Below are 9,464 nucleotides of genomic sequence, written 5' to 3'. Positions count from 1 at the left end.
TGCGTAAGCAACATACATATGTATTAATATATATATATATATATTACTTTTTCAATGACAAAACGATGACATACATTTAATATCAAACAATTACTGACATTGAAAATAATTGACATTGAAATCTTGTTCTTCTATAATGTTAGTTTAAAACCGACATTAAAGACCTTTTATAATACAATATTTGATGTGGTTTCCAACCGACATTTTACCTCTGTAATGTCAGTTTTAAACCGACATTAAAACCCAATTTTGTAGTAGTGTTTCCTCTCTCTATCCTTTGTTCACTCTGCCTACAGTTGTCAGAACTACGGTCGTCCACCACTGTTCACAACAACCCACTAAGGGTGTACATGGATTGGGTTGGGAATTTTTTGGACCAACCCGAAAATTTGGGTTGGTCGAGTTAGCTACTCGAATATCCAAATAAGGTCTGCAACCTAACCCAACCGAACCCAAATTTTAAGGGTTGAGTTGGTTAGATTGTCGGGTTATATATTTTTTCTTTTCTTTTTTATCACATTTTTTATTAACTTAAAATATTTAAATTTGTGTACAACGCATACTAATAATTAAAATTTCTTAAAACTCAAATGTTAAATATCAAAATCTAAGATATCTATTACGAACTTCATACAAACATCATAAAAAAGTATATATTAGTTATAACATTTATAAGTTATAAATAAAACTAACCCAACTCAACCTAATTCAACCCAAAATTAAAACTAACCCAACTCAACCCTTACAATTTGGGTTGAGTAGTCTGGGTTGTTCAAATTGTCGGATCATTTGAACACCTCTACAGTCCACCATTTGTATTATTCGATAAACAAAACCCACATAAAAACACAACATTTATATAAAAGAAATTGAGTCTAGCGACTCCACGTTTTCTCCTTAAGATAAATTTACTCACTTTAATAGCTGAGTTTAGAGAATAATTATTTTTCAGGATAGAACAGATTACCTTTTCTCATAGTAGTATATACACAAGATCAATGAACTGAACTTTGTTTATTTTGCCAAGTGGATAGACCTCTTTCTCACTTGGTGAAAACTACGTAATCTGTGAGTGGAGAGAGGAGGAAGAAGATAACCCATATGTTCACGTCCAATAGAGGAAATTTATCCTTAAATAATACTCATATTTTTTCAAAATTTGTAATGTTAAACGTTTCAAAACTATTAGAAAGGAAACTACATGAAAGATGGGATCTAAGAGAGGGCTTATAATGAAAAATTTAAACGTAAAAATCGTTACACTATGTCAGGTTAATGTCACACATAGTTTTAGATTTCAATTTTCATAGAGAAATTGAATTTCTTATTCAAGAGTAGTTTAAAGTTACGGTAGAGTTCTAAATAGAAGACAAAAGTTAGGGTGTTTTCTCAACATTTTTTAAAAAAAATAGTTTTTGTGCCACGTGGCATGTAGATATTCCTTCTATCCGGCCTACCAAACTTTTTATGATAAACTATTCAATTTGGGAATTTGATGTAAAAACGTTTATGGATATCCTTGATTAGATATGTACATATTTATGGATTTCTTGATATGTATTATTATTATTATTATTGATAAATCTTGAGATATTTATTGAGTTGATTGAATAAATAGTTAACGTGATTATAGTTCCATTGATATACGTTATTGGATCACTATCTTCTATCGTACTAACAAAAAAATGAAATTTGATTGAATTAGTTATAATTTCATGAAAATTAACTCATGAATTTAACCGTGTGTTTTTTAAATTGACTATATGCTTTATATTATATGATCTATGTTATATACTAGTTACATGTTACTCGATCTTCGATCTTCGATTCTCGATCATCGATACTCAATACTTATACATTACACTCTATGTTATATACTTTATGCTATATACTAGCTACATGCTACTCGATCCTCTAGGTCCTATGTTGTATGTTCTATACTCAATTTAGAAGTTCACTTGATGCTCGATGCTCTAATGTTATAAACTCTATGTTTGATGCTCGATTCAAAGAAACACAAAAAAAAAAACGAAGAAAGGGGAAAAAAGAAGAAATGCACAAAAAAAGAAAAAAAGAAGAAGAAATGCAAAATGAAAAACACACACAAAAAAAAAAAAAAAAGAATCGCAGAAAAAAAAAAGAAAAAAAGAAAAAAAAAAAGAAAAAAAGAAAAAAAAATGCTACAAAATGAAGAAAATAGAAGAATAATGCATTTAAGGTTAAAGTGGTAATTTTACACAGTGATGACATAAACAGAAAATAGGACCATGTATGCCATTTTTTCGATAGGAGATGTAAGTGTCTTATAAATGGATTAACAAATAAATGTAAAAATTGAATTTCTATAATTATATCAATTTGCACTATCATTCAAATTTTGTTAAAAAAATATTGTTCAAAACTTATAATATATTGTATCAATTTTAATCCTAACTCTTTCAAAAAAAAAAAAAAATTATAATCCTAACTTATTATAAGTTATTCAATTTGTACCATTTCTTAAGATTACCTTTGAAAATCAACCATACATCAATTCTTATACGGACGTAAATTTCTATAAATTTTGGATTAAAAAATTGAGAATTAAAATTGATGCATGAACGATTTTTAAAAGAAATCCTGTAAGTTTAAATATTACCATTGAACTTTCACAAATGTTTCAACACATACCGTTGAAAGTTATCTGGATATTTAACCATCATGGTTGGCGTTGAACTGAACTTTCACAAATGTTTCAACACGTATCATTGAAAGTTATATTGGATATTTAACCATCATGGTTGACGTTGAACTAGTTAGTGGTTAATAAAGGCAAGGAGCATAATTAAGGACTTAATACGTTCAATTTATGATCGTTATCTACCTATGATTTAATATAATATAAGTTTTCTTGACACCAAAAAAATAAAAATTTAAGAATGAGTTAGTCACTTTTAATGTTTAATTGATACATATATGAAAATTAAAAAATTTATTAAACATACTTAAAAAGAGAAATTGTAAACACCACCCTATACCATGGGGTTAGTTACAGTCACACCATAAACTCTCAATTTGATCAATTATCTCCATGTAGTTTTTTAATAGTTGCAATCAACCCCTTTTATTAAATTAATTTTTATTTGTGAAAATTTGTTGTTTATCCTTTTTCTTGTTGGTTCTCTCTCCTCCCTCTTCATCCTCAAATAGAAATTAATTTAATAATGTAACGACTCGTATTATTAAGATGGGTATAGGACTGTTATTACATACATACATAGATCTCAAAATGACTTTTTCTTTTAGACAAAATCCAACTAAATCCAAATAAATTTCTAATATAAAATCTCAAAGAACATAAGTTCACTGTTTGGGGTACACCTAACACAATATTGAAATAAACTTTTAAACAAGTAAATAAACGAATAAATAAATAAATAACCAAAGAAAAATAAATGTTTGACCCCTAAACCAAAACATGTAAATTTAAGAAAATAAGTGTAGAAGCGATGTCAAGTCCCGAGGACTGGTTACAAATTCCTCTTGTCATTCGTTGTTCTGTCCTTTCTTTTACCTGAGAAAAAAATATAGATAAAATGGTGAGTATAAAAATACCCAATAAGTGATCCACTACTGGGCCCACTAGGTATACAACTTAGTATCTCTATCATGACAAAGGTATGCATCCCGACATAGGCATAAGGGGGGAACTCGAAGATACTTTTCATAAGAAGTGACTCAGAAGAGACACAATAACATAATCTAAGTGGTGATCCCATAAGGACGTCGAAACATACTCAGGGGATGAACTTAGTCTGATAGGGGTGCTAACAGCCACAATTAATCTACATGCAACATATATCGTCTAAGTTCATATCAAACTGCCACAAAATGTAATAAGCATAGTAACATATCTTATGAGTTTCCTGAATGGCCTCGAAAGTTTATCCATCAATCAAACATAACAAAACCTTGACATAATATCATATTTTCCTTAACATAAGCACGGGTTTTTTGAACACCCTTAACAGTCCAACCATAGCAAGTTACAATAATTCAACCCATCAAAATAGAATCATGCTTTCAGTGCAACCACAATCTTAATACCAACTTGGGTTTGAGGAAAACTGGTAGTAAATCACTTACCTCTCAATCTAAGCTCCAAATTATTAGCAATTCAACCTTCTTCTTGAATGAAAGTATTCTTGGACCAACCTCCTAAAACAAAATCATATTCAAACTTAAGTCAAATCCTCGGACCCTCACCCCAACAGGCAAGTTAACCTATAAAATTTCAAATTACCTACCAAAGCGTGGTTGAACCAAAACCATTTCAACACTTCAAAATGAGCACGTGAATGACCCAAAACCTAAACGCAAAATTTTGGGCGTCAAACTGATTCACAACATCAATAATCAATATAATTGTAACAACCCCACCTCTTAGGACTACTAAAAAGGGGATCGTTACTGCATCATGCATAAATATTCGCATTGAGGAAAATAAAGTAAAAATAAAATAACATAACATGATTTTGAATTGCTTTAAGTATATAAGAAACGGTTCTGCCATTATCTCAAGATCTTAAATCGTTCGACCGGGTACCCTTTAAAATGAAATAAATTATAAAAAAAATATATAATAAAATCATAAATGCAATAAAATCAAAAAATATGAGAAAACATAAAGGTTCAAATGCGGAAGCGATTCTAGTTCCTTTGGCACTGTCACAGATTCCTCTTGTCAGTCGCCCGAGTATCCTTGCCCTTACCTGAAAAAAAATAAAGATAAAGGTTGAGTATAAAATACTCAGTAAGTGATCCCATTATCGGGATCAGGCTATGCATCCACGAGTAAAGAATGATGGCCTGTGGCTCATACAGCTACATCAGATTTTTTATAAAAGAGGACGTATTGTCTTTCCTTGACACATATGTCTAGTGGCCTGTAGGCACACTGTCAAACATGAAAAAAATAACATGAACGTGAACTTGTCGACTCACGCATGTCTAGCGGTTCGTAGGCACACCGTCAAACATAAAAAATAACATGAACGTGAACCTGTCGACTCATGCATGTCAGCGGCCCGTAGGCACACCGTCAAACATGAAAAATAACATGAATGTAAACCTGTCGACTTACGCATGTCTAGCGGCCCGTAGGCACACCGTAAAATATGAAAATAACATGAACGTGAACCCATCGACTCACGCATGTCTAATGGCCCATAGGCACACCGTCAAAACATGAAACTAGATCCATCGGTCCTCTGAAATAAAACATGCGTCAAGGCGAGACGGTAAACTGCTCTATTGGTCTATTCATGCATCACATACATAATTTTAGTACTTATTAGAAATTCGAACATGCTTAAATACTTATAAATGTCATGTACAAAGTACATCACAAAGATAAAATCATGCTTCCAAAGTCCATTTAATTAATTTTGTAAATCTAATCTAGGCTGCCTGGCACGAAGACATCAGTAATATAGTATCACTTATCAACTTTGAAAAAAATGCAAAACAAAATCTCTTTAGAACTTCTTTAGCACACTTAAATCAATCTAAAGTTGTGACTTGGTCCAAGAAAAATTCCAAAACTTGATTTAATTAGCCAATTTGATCATGAATTAAATCCAAAATCAATAACTTAATTTTCCCACTACTACTCTTAATCCAAAAGAATAACCATCCAACAACTTACCAAAACTTACCCAACTTAATATTTTGCAAGAATAGGCAGTGGCGGTCGGCGAATTCAACGGTGACTGATCAGAACAATGAAGGAACCCAATCCAATGCCGGTGAAACGAGTGTCTGCACCGATCGAAAGCTAGGACGGTCGTGCGTGTTGACTTATGGCTGGGCGCGGCAGCATAAACGGGTCTGCGCGGGTTGAACGGCTTGGGCGGCGCTGTCCTGCGAACGCCAAACGGAGGAGATGGCTGCGATAGAAACCCGCGTCGGCTTCAAATCTGCATACGGGGGCGCACAAAAGTGGGCGACCTGAACCGGCTGGGGAATCCTCGGCGGTGTGGCTAGAAACGCGACCGGTTGGGGCGCTGAACGAACCGGGAAAAAAAACGGTGGCTCTTCGCGGCGACGACGGCTGGCTTGAGGAGAAAAGAAGGTCGGCAGCAGTGGTAGGCGGCGGCTAGGGTTTGGGTAAAAACGTGAATAAGAAGTGGGGGGGGGGGGGGGGGGGGGTCAGCGGCGTGAGGAGAGAGAAAAAATAATTTTTTTTCTACCTTTCCCATATGTATATATAAATAACTTAAACCTTTTCTCTTTTCTTTTTAAAAACCAAATTCCCTATTCCTCTTTCAAAATATATATACACTTATATATTTTTCTTTAAAAAAAAACTCCAACAAACAAATTTAATTATCTCCCTAGATAATCAAATCTCCAAATGCAAGCCAAAATAAAAACTTAATTAATTCCAAATAATTAGATTATATTTTAGCTCAGCCAAAAACATAAATCTCATATTCCAATTTATCCAAATAGTCAAACATAAAAAAAAATAAATAAATAAAACTTAGTTACAAAATAAATCGAGGTGTTACATTCTACCCCCTTAAGAAACTTTCGTCCTCGAAAGTTCTAATCCTGAAAAAACTCGGAATAATGCGCCCTCACGTCGTCCTCGCACTCCAATGTTGCTTCTTCGAACTGATGATTCTGCCAAAGGACCTTCACCAAAGCTATCTCCTTGTTGCGCCAAACTTTCACTTCCCTGACTAAGATTTGAATGGGCTCCTCTTCGTAGCTCAGGTTCTCATTCAAATGCAAAGTCTCATAATCCACAACATGAGATGAGTCTGCTACGTACTTCCTCAACATGGAAACATGAAAAACATTGTGAACTGCAGAAAGGGTTGGGGGCAAGGCCAGCCGGTAGGCTACAAGCCCAATCCGCTCTAGGATCTCAAATGGCTCGATGAACCGAGGGTTTAACTTACCCCTCCTGCCAAATCTCAACACCCCTTTCATAGGTGCCACTTTCAGAAACACCTTTTCACCCACCTCAAACTCCATATCCTTACAACTAACATTAGCGTAACTCTTCTGCCTACTTTGAGCCGTCAACATTCGAGCCCTTATCTTCTGTATTGCCTCGTTCGTGGTTTGTACTAACTCAGGTCCTAGTAATTTCCGTTCACCAACCTCATCCCAGCATACGAGTGACCTACAACTCTTTCCATAAAGGGCCTCAAACGGTGACATGCCAATGGTTACCTGATAACTATTATTATAAGCAAACTCTATCAAATGTAGGTGAGAGTTCCAACTCCCTGCAAACTCTAACGCACAAGCACATAACATATCCTTTAGTGTCTGATTTAAACGCTCAGTTTAACCGTCAGTTTGTGGGAAAAGCCATACTGAAATCCAAACGAGTACCTAATGCTGCCTGAAGGCTCTTCCAAAAGCTGGAGGTAAATCGAGGGTCCCTATCAGACATGATGGACACTGATACCCCATGCAATCTTACCACCTCTTTCATATACAACTGAGCTCACCTATTCACTGAATATGTAAGCTTCCCTGGAATGAAATGTGCCAGCTTGGTGAGTATGTCCACTATAACTCAAATTACTGTAAAACCCTTCGCGGTTCGCGGGAAACCCACAATGAAATCCATCAAGACATTCTTCCACTTCCATTCTGGTACGCTCAAAGGTTGCAACAAGCCTGTTGGCTTTTGTCTTGGGGCCTTTACCTACTGACACATTAAGCACTTACTGACAAACTCTGTTATCTCCACTTTCATGTTATTCCACTAGTAACAACGTTTTAGGTCCTGGTACATGTTGGTACTGCCAGGATGTATTGAAAATGGGGAGTTATGAGTCTCTCCTAATAGATCGTTCTTGAGGTCACCGTCTGCTGGTACATATAAGCGTCTCTAAAAAGTAAGACCATTATCTACGGACAAGGAGAACTCACCACCCTACCCTATCTTCACCTATTGTGCTACCTCAACCAAGTAAGGATCATTGCGTTAAGCAACAATGATTCTCTGCCTTAAACTCGATTGTATCGATAATTATGCTAACTGCATAGAGACCTCCCCTACCACACTACTATCTCGGCCCGCTCAAGGTCCTTACATAACCGAGTCTATCTGGTGATAAGGGCTGCTGAATGGGCTACCTTTCTACTTAGAGCATCCGCCGCTACATTTGCCTTCCCTGGGTGGTACAGAATTTCACAATCATAGTCCTTCACTAGCTCCAACCACCTATTCTGTCTCATGTTTAACTTCTTTTGAGTGAAGAAGTATTTTAAACTCTTGTGATTGGTGAAAGTCTGTATCTTCTCGCCATATAAGTAGTGCCTCCAGATTTTTAAAGCAAAAACCATGGCTGCCAATTCCAAATCATGTGTGGGATAGTTCAGTTCATGGTTCTTTAACTGGCGAGAGGCATAAGCAACTACCTTGTTGCATCAATACACACCCCGACCCTCTCTTAGAGGCGTCACTGTAAATAACAAAACCACCCGTTCCATCCGGTATGGTGAGAACTGGGCAGTAACCAACCTGTGCTTGAGATTTTGGAAACTATCCTTACAAGCCTTATTCCAAATAAAGGAAGCTTATTTTCTGGTCAACTGGGTCAGAGGGGTGGCTATACGGGAAAATTTCTTCACAAAACAACGATAATAGCCCGCTAACCCCAAGAAACTGCGTACCTCTCCGACTGTGGTACGACGAGACCAACTTGTGACTGCCTCGATATTTACGGGGTCAACAGATACACCTTTCTTGGATACCACATGCCCTAAAAAGGACACCTGCTTTAACCAAATCTCGCACTTGGAAAACTTAGCATTTAACTTTTGCGCCCTCAAGGTCTCTAGAACCTTTCGTAAATGCTCCTCGTGTTCCGCCTCTATCTTGGAATAAACCAAAATGTCATCTATGAAGACTATCACAAAGGTGTTAAGAAATTCCTTAAACACCCTATTCATCAGGTCCATGAATACTGTAGAAGCATTCGTCAACCCAAATGACATCACGATGAACTCATAATGTCCATACCTTGAACGAAAAGTTGTCTTGAGAATATCATTATCCTTTATCCTCAACTGATGATATCCCGACCGAAGATCAATCTTAGAAAACACTGTAACTCCTTGCAACTGGTCAAACAAGTCGTCAATCCTGGGAAGCGGATACTTGTTTTTTATAGTCACCTTGTTTAGTTCCCTGTAGTCAATGCAAAGCCTTAATGACCCATCTTTCTTTTTCACAAAAAGTACCGGCACACCCCAAGGCGTATGAAACTCTTATCCGACAACTCTTGCAACTGAACCTTAAGTTCCTTCAGTTCTGCTGGGGCCATTCTGTATGGAGCTTTCGAGATAGAAGTTATGCCTGGCTCCAACTTGATAGCAAAGTCTATCTCCCGATGCAGAGGCAGACCTGGGAGTTCCTCTGGAAAGACATCAAGGTAGTCACGTATCATTGGCTC

At 36.1% G+C, this 9,464-nt stretch overlaps 1 long non-coding RNA gene across 1 annotated transcript; it reads right to left on the bottom strand.

Annotated features, from left to right (window-relative positions):
- Positions 1-3,297: 3,297 nt before the first annotated feature.
- LOC120082608 (uncharacterized) lies at positions 3,298-6,287 on the bottom strand. Its single transcript, XR_005483227.2, has 4 exons — positions 5,697-6,287; positions 4,287-4,751; positions 4,126-4,197; positions 3,298-3,553 (listed from the first exon to the last, which is right to left on the bottom strand). It is a non-coding gene; the product is annotated as an uncharacterized LOC120082608 (long non-coding RNA).
- Positions 6,288-9,464: the final 3,177 nt, after the last annotated feature.

This window comes from Benincasa hispida, chromosome 8 (genome assembly GCF_027475165.1).
Source record: "Benincasa hispida cultivar pf3 chromosome 8, pf3_genome.v1.1, whole genome shotgun sequence".
Taxonomy (NCBI): domain Eukaryota; kingdom Viridiplantae; phylum Streptophyta; class Magnoliopsida; order Cucurbitales; family Cucurbitaceae; genus Benincasa; species Benincasa hispida.
The sequence above is the reverse complement of the archived record's forward strand: the minus strand, read 5'-3'. Positions and strand labels throughout refer to the sequence as shown.